At 42.0% G+C, this 14,498-nt stretch overlaps 1 protein-coding gene across 5 annotated transcripts in view; it reads right to left on the bottom strand.

Moving 5' to 3' along the window:
* The window catches only part of LOC139367882 (CSC1-like protein 2), a 96,410-nt gene extending 81,969 nt beyond the window's left edge, over nucleotides 1–14,441 (bottom strand). For 2 of the 5 annotated variants that reach the window (XM_071106234.1, XM_071106237.1), the window contains exon 1: nucleotides 14,198–14,414. The gene's annotated coding sequence lies outside the window, so the exon portion shown is untranslated. Of the gene's footprint in view, nucleotides 1–13,917; nucleotides 14,156–14,197 lie in introns of those variants that run through there. The other 3 variants (XM_071106235.1, XM_071106238.1, XM_071106236.1) reach the window with 3 other exon arrangements.
* Between the last annotated feature and the right edge of the window lie 57 nt (nucleotides 14,442–14,498).

Here is a 14,498-nt window from a genome sequence, read left to right as displayed (position 1 = left end):
TATTGATATTTTTTTATAACCCAACCCTGATCTGTACTTCCCCACAACTTTGTCCCTGACCTGTTTGGAGAGCTCCTTGGTCTTCATGGTGCCACTTGCTTGGTAGTGCCCCTTGCTTAGTGGTGTTGCAGACTCTGGGGCCTTTCAGAACAGGTCTATATATATACTGAGATCATGTGACACTTCGATTGCACACAGGTGGACTTTAACTAATTATGTGACTTCTGAAGGTAATTGGTTGCACGCACCACTTGTCCATATTTTACATTTTTTAAACAACTTGTTTTTTTCTTCATTTCACTATTTTGTGTTTGTCCATTACATGAAATCCAAATATAAATCAATTTAAATTTCAGGTTGTAATGCAACAAAATAGGAAAAACGCCAAGGGGGATGAATACTTTTGCTAGGTACCACAGATATACAGGCTAGGTACCACAGATATACAGGCCTGGTAAGTGCACCCTGTGAATGACTCCGCATGGAAACAGTGTGACTGGGCTACCACCGTCACCAAGCTAGCCCACCTGACCTGAGCCGGTTGCCATGACACCACCGCCACGTTCTGCCAGAGATTCTCACAACAGTACAAACAAAAGGAGCATGGAGGCAATGGGGGAGACAATCACATGCTGAGCCCTGGTTAAACTAAATTCACCGTCTGCTAGATGGGTAGAGTCAATGGGCTGATTGCTCGTCTACTGGCCTGACTGGCTCAAAATAATCTGTGTTGTGGGCTGGGGGGGATAAGCTAGATCGGGCGTCCACAACCCTGTCCCTGGAGAGAAACCCTCCTGTAGGTTTTAACTCCAACCCTGTTCCTGGAGAGAGACCCTCCTGTAGGTTTTAACTCCAACCCTGTTCCTGGAGAGCTACCCTCCTGTAGGTTCTAACTCCAACACTGTTCCAGGAGAGAGACCCTCCTGTAGGTTTTAACTCCAACCCTGTTCCTGGAGAGAAACCTGGAGAGAAACCCACCTGTAGGTTTTAACTCCAACCCTGTTCCTGGAGAGCTACCCTCCTGTAGGTTCTAACTCCAACCCTGTTTCTGGAGAGCTACCCTCCTGTAGGTTCTAACTCCAACCCTGTTCCTGGAGAGAAACCCACCTGTAGGTTTGAACTCCAACCCTGTTCCTGGAGAACTACCCTCCTGTAGGTTATAACTCCAACACTGTTCCAGGAGAGAGACCCTCCTGTAGGTTTTAACTCCAACCCTGTTCCTGGAGAGAAACCTGGAGAGAAACCCACCTGTAGGTTTTAACTCCAACCCTGTTTCTGGAGAGCTACCCTCCTGTAGGTTCTAACTCCAACCCTGTTCCTGGAGAGAAACCCACCTGTAGGTTTGAACTCCAACCCTGTTCCTGGAGAACTACCCTCCTGTAGGTTATAACTCCAACGCCAGTTGTAACTAACCTGGTTCATCTTATCAACCAGCTAATTATTAGAATCAACTAGATTAGGTTTGGAGTGAACCCAATCAGGTGTATTAGTTTTGGTTTGTAGATAACCCAATCAGGTGTGTTAGATTAGGTTTGGAGTGAACCCAATCAGGTGTGTTAGATTAGGTTTGGAGTGAACCCAATCAGGCCCCCGAGGACTGGAGTTGTCTCTTTTGCCCCAGCCAGCACACCTGACTCCAATAATCAACTAATCATGAGCTTCAGTTTAGAAGGCAATTTGTTTAAAATCAGCTGTTTGCTAGGGATGGGGGAAAAGTGGGACACGACCAGAGGACTGGAGATGCCCATCCCCGGGCTTGATAGAATGGAAGAACAATGAGGCTAAGAAAAGGTTTGTTCAGTGGAATACTCATACAGTGGAATACATGTTTTGAGTGGAGTGAACCATCTCTTGAAGGAGTATTTGTAGCAGCCTGTGGGCCTATAAACCTGTAACAGCCTGTTGGCCTATAAACCTGTAACAGCCTGTTGGCCTATAAACCTGTAACAGCCTGTTGGCCTATAAACCTGTAACAGCCTGTTGGCCTATAAACCTGTAACAGCCTGTTGGCCTATAAACCTGTAACAGCCTGTTGGCCTATAAACCTGTAACAGCCTGTTGGCCTATAAACCTGTAACAGCCTGTTGGCCTATAAACCTGTGACAGCCTGTTGGCCTATAAACCTGTAACAGCCTGTTGGCCTATAAACCTGTGACAGCCTGTTGGCCTATAAACCTGTAACAGCCTGTGGGCCTATAAACCTGTAGCAGCCTGTTGGCCTATAAACCTGTAACAGCCTGTTGGCCTATAAACCTGTAGCCTGTGGGCCTATAAACCTGTAACAGCCTGTTGGCCTATAAACCTGTAACAGCCTGTTGGCCTATAAACCTGTAACAGCCTGTTGGCCTATAAACCTGTAACAGCCTGTTGGCCTATAAACCTGTGACAGCCTGTTGGCCTATAAACCTGTGACAGCCTGCTGGCCTATAAACCTGTGACAGCCTGTTGGCCTATAAACCTGTAGCCTGTGGGCCTATAAACCTGTGACAGCCTGTTGGCCTACCAGTCAGGACAGTAGACCTACCACTCAAGTATCGATGCAGCCTACTAACTAGTTTGGTTCTCAATCTGTTTGTTTTGAACCGTCTGGTTGAGAGTTGGGACCAGAGTGAGAATCAGTTGGGACCAGAGTGAGAATCAGTTGGGACCAGAGTGAGAATCAGTTGGGACCAGAGTGAGAATCAGTTGGGACCAGAGTGAGAATCAGTTGGGACCAGAGTGAGAGTCAGCTGGGACCAGAGTGAGAGCCATCTAGACAGACAGGCCATCTAGACAGACAGGCCATCTAGACAGACAGGCCATCTAGACAGACAGGCCATCTAGACAGACAGGCCATCTCGACAGACAGCCAATCTAGACAGACAGCCAATCTAGACAGACAGGCCATCTAGACAGACAGCCAATCTAGACAGACAGGCCATCTAGACAGACAGGCCATCTCGACAGACAGCCAATCTAGACAGACAGCCAATCTAGACAGACAGGCCATCTAGACAGACAGCCAATCTAGACAGACAGCCAATCTAGACAGACAGGCCATCTAGACAGACAGCTGCGCGGGCCAGATCACCTCAAATAACAACTGCTCTATCAGTCCAACTATACAAAACAAGAAGTAGGCAGTCTTCAAGAACATGCCTTATGAGCCAAATATAGCCTAACTGTCTTGCCCCATCATAACCCCAAAATATAGGCCTACGGTTGTTTGAAAAGACTGCTAACCTCTTGTCTTGCATAATATGAGTGTTCAGGTAAATGAAATGACCATTTGAGGTTTAACAGCTGTAAATATTACAGATTGTACCTTAACATAAGCATAAAAAAAGTGGGTCACTTTAATTTTGATAAAAACAGTGTGTTTATTTCTTTGGTCACTTCACTTCAACTAGAAGTCTCCCCCAGTGTGGGCCGGAAGAGATTCACCGCCTGTACGGCTGGATTGGACCCTTATCAAATATCTTGAAGGTTTTCTAAAAACACTCAACTGATTAGCCTCCAGTTGTGTGACATCGTGGTAATCCAGACGGATCTATTACAAAGCATGATCAATGAGTTAGCCAGCTACCAGAAATAACTATAGATTTTCTGGTTTGTAAAAGAAAGCTACATTTAGATATGTTTTCTTGGTGTTGAATTAAGTAGACCATGCCTATTTTATTTTATTTTTTTAAAAGACTATCAAACATTATAATATTTAGGCAAGTTAGCAGGTTAACTCCTTGATCCTGCTTTGTGGTATAAACCTCTGTGTTACTAGGCTAACTCAAGACCTAGCTTTGTACAGCAGTAATGTTGATGTCCTTAAATGATTGACAGGCTATGAATTGACCCACAAGGCCAATAGCTCCTATTCTGCCCTATTCTAGATTATCATCAGCCTAGAAATGTTCAATTTGATTTGACTACTGCCCCGTAGCACTCACTTCTGTTATCATGAAGTGCTTTGAGAGGCTAGTCAAGGATCATATCACCTCACCTGCCACCCTAGACCGACTTCAGTTTGCATTCCGCCCCAATAGGTCCACAGATGATGCAATCGCCATCACACTGACCTATCCCATCTGGACAAGAGGAATACCTATCTAAGAATTCTGTTCATTGACTACAGCTCAGCATTCAACATCAAGGACATCAACCACCCGAGTCACTGCCTGTTCACCCCGCTATCATCCAGAAGGCGAGGTCAGTACAGGTGCATCAAAGCTGGGACCGAGAGACTGAAAAACAGCTTCTATCAAGGCCATCAGACTGCTAAACAGCCACCACTAACACAGAGAGGCTGCTGCCAACATAGAGACTCATATCACTGGCCACTTTAATAATGTTAACATATCTTACATTACTCATCTCATATGTATATACTGTACCTTATACCATCTACTGAACCATGCCTATGCCGCTCATCCATATTTATATGTAGATATTCTTATTCCATCCCTTCAGATGTGTGTATTAGGTAGTTGTTGGGGAATTGTTAGATTACTTGTTAGATATTACTGCACTGTCGGAACTAGAAGCACAAGCATTTCGCTACACTTGCATTAACATCGGCTAACCATGTCAATGTGACCAATAAAATTTGATTTGGATTTGAAGAGGGTACAGCCAGGCACTGATGCGTGCGGTTGAGTCCATTTCTGTGGTAACATGGACTCTTAACAACATGATGAGGCTTTGCTGCTCCTTGCTGAAACAAGCAAGGTCTTGTAGCAAACTAATCTTCAGTTGCCTAGGCAACACCGCCAACAATGCAACAGCAGTAAACATAGAAATAGAATAAACAGAACAGGCTTGGAACCTCTAAGACTGGAAATGTGTCTTGTAAAACGCATGGGTCCACTCACAATGGCTGCCTGGTATTGTGATGCAATCATTTCCATGGTGATGTAGAATGTTCATTCAAATGATGTTAAGTGATGTGGCGCATGCAATAGAATGTATGTTGAATCAACAAAACGACAGCACATTGATGGGTACACTTCCTGCTTTTACGTCCTGCTTTGTTTCTATCGGCACACTCGCAATAGCCACCAGTCAACCCATTATGCCATGATTGACTGGAATGTCTACGCAGTTTTATTCATTCTATGGCAGCACATGTTGTCAGGAGCGCAGCGTTGCAGTCCTTGACACAAACCTGTGCACCTGGCACCTACTACCATACCCCCGTTCAAAGGCACTTAAATATTTTGTCTTGTCCGTTCACCCTCTGAATGGGACACATACACAATCCATGTCTCAGTTGTCTCAAGACTTAAAAATCCTTCTTTAACCAGGTCTCCTCCCCTTCATCTACAGTGATTGAAGTGGATTTAACAGGTGACATCAATATGGGATTATAGCTTTCACCTGGATTCACCTGGTCAGTCTGTGTCATGGAAAGAGCAGGTGTTCCTAATGTTTTTTTACACTCAGTCTATAACAGGATAATAACCTTGAAGTAATGAACGTCTCTCACTATGCACTTATAAATCAGAGTTGAGTAGGTTACTTTCTAAATGCAACCCGTTAGTCACAATCCCTTTTTAACATGACCTACATGATACAGAACAGAACAGCAATAACGATATGATTAGGTCATGTTTATGTTCATGTTCATATATGACCAAGCAAACCCGACTGATATTACGTGAACACCTGGCTTCAAAGTGTTTGAAATCATTTCCAGTGCTCTAGCTGTGCTTGAAGAAAACAGGCAACAACAAAAAAAAAGGGGGGGGGGGGGGGGGGGAGGGTCTTAACCTTGTACCAATAAACACTCGATTTTTTTTGTTGTTGTTGCTTTCTGTTGCAAAATGTTGTTATTTTTTTTCTCCGTTGCACCATAACGAATACAGCCCATCTTCACAGCTGTGTCTTCCTACACAATGGAGAATGGAGTCACAGTAAACAAGTCTTGTGGGCAGCAACAGTACAGCAGTGAGAGGAGACATTGAGAGCTGTTTTCTAACAGAGGTCTGATATGATCTTCACAGCAGACCTCAAATGTTTTTTTTTTTTTAAAGTCGAACATTAGCAAGCTGTTTCCCCAGTCACAGATAAAAGGGGTTGGAAGCTTGTATTTTAACAAGATGTTGTTCTCGAACTTGTCTGATTAAGATAGAGGAAAAGACCCTACAGCCACAGCAAGCCTCATCGAACTTTCATGAAAGCAAGATCTCTCTCTCTCTCTCTCTCTCTCTAGCCCGTGGGAAACAACTGATCCAAATGTAGCATGCGGTCGGTCAGAGGAATCGATTCATACGGTACGAATGGTCAGTTCACTAAACATGTTTAGCTCATTTTACTATCTACCTTCTGAAAATGCCTCATATTTGACTGACGCGTCCTCTCCTTCAGTGTGGAACTAAGCGCGTAACTGACCAGGGTTTCCGTTAGGAAAATGTGACGGTCAGACAACCTGACCGGGAAGATTTCAAATTGAGAGGCCATTTTGAGAAATTTACCAGATCCACATGCATCGGGTGCATAACCCATTACCCACAGTTCTCAGAATGACAGGAATGCCATTTAGAGGATGGTAATGCATCTCAACAGAACATTTAGAGGATGGTAATGCATCTCAACAGAACATTTAGAGGATGGTAATGCATCTCAACAGAACATTTATAGGATGGTAATGCATCTCAACAGAACATTTAGTGGATGGTAATGCATCTCAACAGAACATTTAGTGGATGGTAATGCATCTCAACAGAACATTTAGAGGATGGTAATGCATCTCAACAGAACATGCAACTTGTGTAATGAAGCAAACATTTGTCATAATGCAATTAGCTGGAAACCACCTTTCTAACCAGAACACCTGGGGAAACACCATTCTAAACAGAACACCTGGGGAAACACCATTCTAAACAGCACACCTGGGGAAACACCATTCTAAACAGCACACCTGGGGAAACACCATTCTAAACAGCACACCTGGGGGAACACCATTCTAAACAGATCATCTGATAGTGGTTCCATATGTGAAAGAGCTGTTAGATTCTTAGAAAGAGGGGGAATCTAAAGACGCAACAACCAGGATGGGTTGATGATATGACCAGGATGGGTTGATAATATGACCAGGATGGGTTGATGATATGACCAGGATGGGTTGATGATATGACCAGGATGGGTTGATGATATGACCAGGATGGGTTGATGATATGACCAGGATGGGTTGATGATATGACCAGGATGGGTTGATAATATGACCAGGATGGGTTGATGATATGACCAGGATGGGTTAATATGACCAGGATGGGTTGATTTTTATTTTACCTTTATTTAACTAGGCAGTTAGGAACAAATTCTTATTTTCAATGACGGCCTAGGAACAGTTAACTGCATTGTTCAGGGGCAGAACAACAGATTTGTACCTTGTCAGCTCGGGGGATTGAACTTGCAAACTTCCGGTTACTAGTCCAACGCTCTAACCACTAGGCTACCCTGCCACCCAAATCAACCAGGATGGGTTGATAATACGACCAGGATGGGTTGATAATACGACCAGGATGGGTTGATAATACGACCAGGATGGGTTGATAATATAACCAGGATGGGTTGATAATATAACCAGGATGGGCTGATAATATAACCAGGATGGGTTGATAATATAACCAGGATGGGTTGATAATATAACCAGGATGGGTTGATAATATAACCAGGATGGGTTGATAATATAACCAGGATGGGTTGATAATATAACCAGGATGGGCTGATAATATAACCAGGATGGGTTGATAATATAACCAGGATGGGTTGATAATATAACCAGGATGGGTTGATAATATAACCAGGATGGGTTGATAATATAACCAGGATGGGCTGATAATATAACCAGGATGGGCTGATAATATAACCAGGATGGGTTGATAATATAACCAGGATGGGCTGATAATATAACCAGGATGGGTTGATAATATAACCAGGATCGTTCCTTTGGCTTTTGGACAACCAAAAAAAGTTATTATGAAAACCAATAGAACTGGAGAGAAATGGCATAGCGGTGGGTCCAATAGGGAAGTAAATGGTAACCAATAGAACAGGAGAGAAATGGGAAGTAGGGAAGTCAATGGTAACCAATAGAACAGGAGAGAAATGGGGAAGTAGGGAAGTAAATGGTAACCAATAGAACAGGAGAGAAATGGGGAAGTAGGGAAGTAAATGGTAACCAATAGAACAGGAGAGAAATGGGGAAGTAGGGAAGTAAATGGTAACCAATAGAACAGGAGAGAAATGGGAAGTAGGGAATGGTAACCAATAGAACAGGAGAGAAATGGGGAACTAGGGAAGTAAATGGTAACCAATAGAACAGGAGAGAAATGGGGAAGTAGGGAAGTAAATGATTTAAACACAGAGGAATCGAGAATCATTGGTTCTTGAAAACAATTGCTGTGGATCGTTTCAAAATCACAAGCTCGTAGGCCATGCCTATTTGGGCAGCCCGCGTGGCAATAGGCATTAGACGTCGACCGATTAATCGGAACGGCCGATTAATTAGGGCTGATTTCAAGTTTTCATAACAAATCGGTAATCGGCATTTTTGGACACCGATTATGGCCGATGACATTGCACTCCACGAGGAGACTGCGTGGCAGGCTGACTACCTGTTACGCGAGTGCAGCAAGGAGCCACGGTAAGGTGCTAGCTAGCATTAAACTTATCTTTATAAAAAATAATCAATCTTAACATAATCACTAGTTAACTACACATGGTTGATGATATTACTAGTTCATCTAGTTTGTCCTGCGTTGCATATAATCGATGCGGTGCCTGTTAATTTATCATTGAATCACAGTCTACTTCACCAAACGGGTGATTTAACAAGCGCATTCATGGAAAAAGCACTATCGTTGCACCAATGTGAACCTAACCATAAACATCAATGCCTTTCTTAAAACCAATACACATGTATATTTTTTTTAAATCTGCATATTTAGTTAATATTGCCTGCTAACATGAATGTCTTTTAACTAGGGAAATTGTGTAACTTCTCTTGCGTTCCGTGCGAGCAGTCAGGGCATATGCAGCAGTTTGGGTATATGCAGCAGTTTGGGCCGCCTGGCTCGTTGCCAACTGTGTGAAGACCATTTCTTCCTAACAAAGACCGTAATTAATTTGCCAGAATTTTACATAATTATTAAATAACATTGAAGGGTTGTGCAATGTATTTAGATGCCAACCGTTAGATAAAATACGGAACGGTTCCGTATTTCACTGAAAGAATAAAAGTTTTGTTTTCGAAATGATAGATTCCGGACTTGACCATATTAATGACCAAAGGCTCGTATTTGTGTGTGTTATTATATTATAATTAAGTCTATGATTTGATAGAGCAGTCTGACTGAGCGGTGGTAGGCAGCAGCAGGCTCGTAAGCATTCATTCAAACAGAACTTTCCTGCATTTGCCAGCAGCTCTTCACAATGCTCCAAGCATTGCGCTGTTTATGACTTCAAGCCTATCATCTCCCGAGATTAGGCTGGCAATACTAAAGTACCTATTAGAACATCCAACAGTCAAAAGGTATATGAAATAGAAATGGTATAGAGAGAAATAGTCCTATAATTCCTATAATAACTACAACCTAAAACATCTTACCTTGGAATATTGAAGATTCGTATTAAAAGGAACCACCAACTGTCATATGTTCTCATGTTCTGAGCAAGGAACTTAAAACGTTAGCTTTTTTTACATGGCACATATTGCACTTTTACTTTCTTCTCCAACACTTTGTTTTTGCATTATTTAAACCAAATTGAACATTTAAACCAAATGAACACTTATTTTAACTTAATATAATACATCAGCATGTCCATAACAGAGGCTGGTGATCTGGCATCAGTTGCTTTTCGATTTGTACCGTTTTCATTCACATTTAAAATGATTAACCCACTTCACTTGACAATGATTGAGAAATGAAAACATTATTATTGAAATTAAACTGTAACACGAAAATGTGGATATGAAAAAAAAATCACAACTGGCACACAGAATGGTGGAAACGGTCAGAATAAATTCAAAGCTTCCCCAAACTTCAACCTCACACATGAAACTTCAACCACCTATGAAGTCTTTATAAAATAACTGCCTCCACGTTTCCATGGTGGGATTTTTCCTATAGGCTACTCATAATATGAAATAAACATTTTAAAAACTTCCGGTTTCAAACAATTAGGTATGTTTTCAAAATGCATACGACCTCCAGCTCACATTGTAAAGTGGTAGGTGCCACGCTCTGATAGACTGTTGCCTGCACGTGAACGATGAATTGGGAGGCGTTCTTCAATTATTGCCAGTTGAGAAATAAAAAAAATAGTATCTCCTTTTAAAACGTTTGCACGCAATTGCATTTATGATCGTTACGCAATGAATGGGCTTATTAAAGCACGTGTTTTACTCCGGCAGCCGAGCAGCTGAGCAGGAGGAGAAACCCCGCTCAAAATAGGCTCTGTATGCTGTGCACGTGTGATAGTTACGTTGGATAAATAAGATACGTGATGATACAAAAACAGGCCAATTTTAATTATGCAGATTAACCAAAAGACCAATAAGCATGAAGGTCAAATGTATATACATAGACTGGCATTTCCATCAATGAATAAAAAGCATTATTTTGCATTTAGATCTTTTTTTTGTCCCAGTAATTTTGCCCGGCAACAGTTTAATTGATTGGCCTTTCAAATTATTATAATTTTGTTTAATTGGCCAAAAATCTGTCAATTGCCAGCTAACGAAAACCCTGCCAGTCATTGATCTACAGGTCATTATGCATGCCAAACAACCACAGGCAGCCTAGTCGAACTGTGCACTACTTCAACATGCGGAGGTTTTTACTCTGTCCTTGTGTACACAGAGATTGTCAATCTATTGACTGTCTTTGACTTTGTCAATAGCCGCAGCCATTTCCCGATAGGCCAAGTCCTCATCAATTGACAGTCTACTTTCCCTCTTTCCCTGCCTGGCTAGTAGAATACTTGCATTGGAACATTTTTGTTTTGACCGTTTTGAGAGAGTCATGATGGCACACGGTGTAGCAAAAATGTTTTGATAAAATAAAACAAAAGTTTCTTATTGGAACGTTCAAATAGGCCCTTGTCACTCACTGTTTCAGTCCGTTTTCATCTATCGAATGCCGAATAACTAATAAATATATATCTATATAAAATGGTTTGTATCAATAGTATTGACAGTATATGGATAAAAAAGGTGTGGACATCAGTAGTTATATAGGATGAACCATGACTAGAATACAGTATGAAGTGGACAACAGTAGTTATATAGGATGAACCATGACTAGAATACAGTATATACATATGAAGTGGACAGCAGTAGTTATATAGGATGAACTAGGACTAGAATACAGTATATACATATGAAGTGGACAGCAGTAGTTATATAGGATGAACTAGAATACAGTATATACATATAAAATGAGTAAAACACGATGTAAACATTGTTAGTGACCAGTGTTCAATGACTCTATATACATGAGGCAGCAGGGTAGAGTACTGGGCTGTAGCCAGCTAGTGATGGAGATAAACAGCTTCTATCAGTCTCCATCTGCTAGATGGTAGCAGAGTGTGTGAGCGGAGCAGAGTGGGGGAAAGGAGTGGAACGAGTGAGTTTCGCCAAAAGTTGGAGCGTCTGCCTTCTCTCCCGCTCCAAATGCGCTCCAACCTCACAAGTTCAGGGCATGCCCTGGCCCACAATGCATCTGTAGCCTACTCGTGTGCTGCTATAGCCCCTTGCTTTAGCTACGGTCACAGAGTTCACTAAATATTTTCATAAGGAAACTGATAAAAAACACACAGGTGAAAAGTCAAGGTGACTTACAAAAGATGAGGAGGAACCAAGAGCAAGAGAGGGAGTGTGGTGATGTAATGTCCACAACTAAAGAATCACTGTGGAAGTTGAAAAGACACAGTATCTGGGAGCATGACGGTGCACATACTACATGCTACATGCTACATGCTAACAAAAAGTGTGCTAGCTAAGTGTGTGTCACGGCGGCAGTATTTAAAAAAAACAAAAAGTCGGTTCTCTTAAAAGTTCCGTTCATTTGCATTCTATTATCTATACCCAGTGGCTCTGCAGGCACTGTTTTTTTTTAAAGTGTGTTTAGCAACCCCAGTGGCTCTGCAGGCACTGCTGGCCTGCTCTCCAGGTACCATCGCACGAGCCTGAAGCCACAGATTCTGGCCAAACGCATGTTTCTAAAAATGAATTAAAAAGGCCTTATAGATGGGAGGCTAATAAAGTCATTTTTTCCATTTAAATTTGTATTTCAAGTCACAGCCTATATGTGCAACTTATCAACTAGAATGATTTAATACTACTAAATGTTTACAAGCTGAGCGCTTAATGTCCCTGCCAGCCTGAAAAGGTTCACAATTTATTTATTTGTAAATCAAATCTAATTGTATTTGTCACATACACATGTTTAGCAGATGTTATTGTGGGTGTAGTGAAATGCTTGTAGGCTACAGCCTTGAAATAATATATCCTAAATAATTCATTTTCTTTCCTTCTTTGTCTCCCTGTCTGGCTCCTGACTTATTTAGAGTGTTTATATGCTGTTTAATACGACATGTAGTTTATTTGAAAATGATGAGCGCTTCTTTACAGTCACCTCTTCATCTTGTTTATGAAAATACTTTTCATTGAAATCATATGGTTTGGTTTCAATATTTCAAAACCAAAATACTTCAAAACCAAGTCCAGGTAGTCACAAAAATAGATTGTGTTGGTTAAAATGTCATTTTAATAAATGCAGAGCAGAGCGGTTGGAAAGGACCTGGAGCACCAGAGCAGTGCGCTCTATTCGCTACACTGAAGTCGTTTATGGTGAAGTCAAATTTAGGGGTGTTGGACAAAACAATGTCATCGGAGAGTGGATTATCTCTAACCATGCAGAGTATCAAAGGCAATGGTACATTTTCAAAACGCCGCTTTTACCCGCGCATGTTCTGTCTCTGGCCCAACACACCGGTTTCTGGGATTCTAGAAATCGTCCGGGGAGGTACTCAGATCCAGAGTCATTGCGGATAATAAACTAATGTCCGTGGACGTGCCGTAGCAAGGAGTTTGGGTAGCCAGGCAAACCAAACCCCCAGGCCCGTCTCATATTCAGCCTCTGAATCGGGGGAAATCCTCGTTGTCACTGGACGTTCAAAGGAGCATTGGCTTCAGTAGCTCTGGTCCTAGGTGTTAGTGAAGGAATGCTCAGCATTAAAAAGCCGCACTAATGCCCTGGACCAGAGCTACAGTTCCTAAACTACATCTGTTATTGGTTTCACTCGTAAATAGTACTAAATTATAGTAGCCCACTCAGCTATTCTCTCCGTCCTTGGCCTGAGAGAGCATTCCCATAGCATGAGTGACAGCCTGGGTACGGCTTTCCCCTCTCTGTCATTACGGGGACCCTGGCGAACCTGTCATAGAAACTGCAGGTTGGGCCTATGCAATGACGAATAAAACGCATGATCAAATAACGTCTTATTATTCTCATGCTTCGTTAACAACAGGTGTAGAAACGCTTACTTATACGGGCCCTTTCCCCAACAATGCAGAGAGAAAGACAATGTAGAAATAGAGAACTAAAACAAGTAGTTAATAATGAAAAGTAATAATCAAATACACGCCGAGTGACGATAACGGTAGCAGCACAAGATGAAACCAGGGTGTGAACAGTGTTCATTGTAAGGATTAGGCCGTGTTAGCTACCTATTATCATCACTAATCTGTGGATGAGCCATCGTCCAAACCCTCTTTGATTTAGGTTATAACGTTACTGTAGCTGTCTTTCTTGGCCATCGATGGCTACAACTAAAAAGACACGCTGATTTGTAATGTACATTGCAATAATCCTGAGCTGTCTTTTCTCTGTTTACTCTCTCACTGGGTAACCTTAGTCAACATAAAACACGTCTCACCCATTTTTGTCTGTCAGATCCTTACGATATGTTAGATAAATAGCAGGGCAAGGCTGGAGACGTTATCCGGTTACTTCGCTCGTTAACCTAACGTTGCCGTGCTATTTCACGGATTTAAGTTCAGCTAGACGGTAGCTTGCTAGATTTCTATCAACAAAAAAAAAACGTTTTATGACAGTTTCCCGATATAGTTTTTAGGTAGCTACCCAGCTCACGATTTTTGCGTAACTAACGCTGTGAATGGCTGTGATTTACGCCGCTGCATAAGCGATGGATTTACCTGCTGTTTGATACGCAGTCAAGACCAGCGAACACCACGATCCAAATGGACAAAATCTTCGTATTATATCCGAGGTCTTGTATGATTCCCAGGTAGAAAATACAATATAGTCCCTCCAAAATCGTCACACACAAAAAAACACGATAAGCAGGAGCTTAGTAGCTAACGCTAGCCAGTTACAAGCACAGCAGCAGCTAACCAAGGCAGAAGAGTTGGATCGGATGAGGTGCGAGCCCATTGAAATGAACAGGGCGTACCAAAATCATAGACATAGAACAAATAGAACAGATTCATCACCCAG

This window comes from Oncorhynchus clarkii, chromosome 16, assembly GCF_045791955.1.
Source record: "Oncorhynchus clarkii lewisi isolate Uvic-CL-2024 chromosome 16, UVic_Ocla_1.0, whole genome shotgun sequence".
Classification (NCBI taxonomy): domain Eukaryota; kingdom Metazoa; phylum Chordata; class Actinopteri; order Salmoniformes; family Salmonidae; genus Oncorhynchus; species Oncorhynchus clarkii.
Note: the sequence above shows the minus strand (reverse complement) of the source record. Positions and strands in the feature narration are given on the sequence as shown.